The sequence below is a fragment of the Pan troglodytes genome, chromosome 19 (assembly GCF_028858775.2).
Source record: "Pan troglodytes isolate AG18354 chromosome 19, NHGRI_mPanTro3-v2.0_pri, whole genome shotgun sequence".
In the NCBI taxonomy this organism is placed as follows: domain Eukaryota; kingdom Metazoa; phylum Chordata; class Mammalia; order Primates; family Hominidae; genus Pan; species Pan troglodytes.
The window spans coordinates 76,066,444-76,067,520 of record NC_072417.2 but is presented as its reverse complement, the minus strand read 5'-3'; the positions used below and the strand labels follow the sequence as shown (position 1 = coordinate 76,067,520).

At 35.2% G+C, this 1,077-nt stretch overlaps 1 non-coding gene across 1 annotated transcript; it reads right to left on the bottom strand.

Annotated features, from left to right (window-relative positions):
* Nucleotides 1-617: 617 nt before the first annotated feature.
* On the bottom strand, nt 618-714 carry MIR633 (microRNA mir-633). The gene has a single exon (NR_035957.1). It is a non-coding gene; the product is annotated as a microRNA mir-633 (primary transcript).
* Between the last annotated feature and the right edge of the window lie 363 nt (nt 715-1,077).

Here is a 1,077-nt window from a genome sequence, read left to right as displayed (position 1 = left end):
GTGAAACCCCGTCTCTACTAAAAATACAAAAATCATCTGGGCATGGTGGCATGCGCTTGTAGTCCCAGCTACTTGGGAGGCTGAAGCAGGAGAATTGCTTGAACTGGGGAGGTGGAGGTTGCAGTGAGCCGAGATTGCGCCACTGTACTCCAGCCTGGGCAACAGAGCAAGACTCCATCTCAAAAAAAAAAATTAAAAATAAATAAATAAATAAATAAATAAATTCATATTTATATGTGTAAATTTTTCCCCAAATTCAGGCATTTGGGATTTTTCACCTAATTTACTTTGGGGAAGTTGCAAACTATATTAACTGTTTATTAAATATGTATCTAGCTCTCTATAAGAAGACTTGCCGAGTGGTATTGGAGGCATATTTAAATTTATAAGTGCAGCTTCATGTAAGCCAACTCAATGAAAATACAGAAGTAAAAGAAAGATCAGATAGTGATAATCTGCTGCCACAAAAGACTCAGAATAAGATTCTTTTAATTAGACATTCCTCCTGGTGAATATAAACCAATTTACTTTGGAGAAATTAGACTTACATAAATTTCAAAAATAAAGATAGCTAACTTTTATTTTTTTCATACTGCATCCTAATTAATATTTTTTTTTATCCTCACAACAATTTTATTGTGGTAGATACTATTAGCCTTCTCATTTTAGGCTAATAGTATCTACCACAATAAAGAAACAGAGGCTAAGAGAGGTTAAGTAGCATAACCAAAACCATTAATCAGGTAAGCAATAAGCCAGGACTCAAACGCAGTCCTCTCTGACTACAACCAAGAGCTGTTGTTATATATAGAGCCATGTACTCTGATTGTATATAAAGCTGTGGTTAAATCAATTTAATGATCAAAATAATCATCTGGTCTGATTTATGTGGAAATTATTGACCCTTCACTATTGCTTTCATATTCCTCTTCCTCTTCAGCATTCTCAGTTAATTTCTAGGTTCTGTTTGTAATCTGCACGTGAGGTCCCATTATTTCCCTGTCCATCTTCCCTTCCTCTCATTATATTGCTCTATTCAGCACACAAATTGGACATGTTCAGTAAACAAGGCAGGCC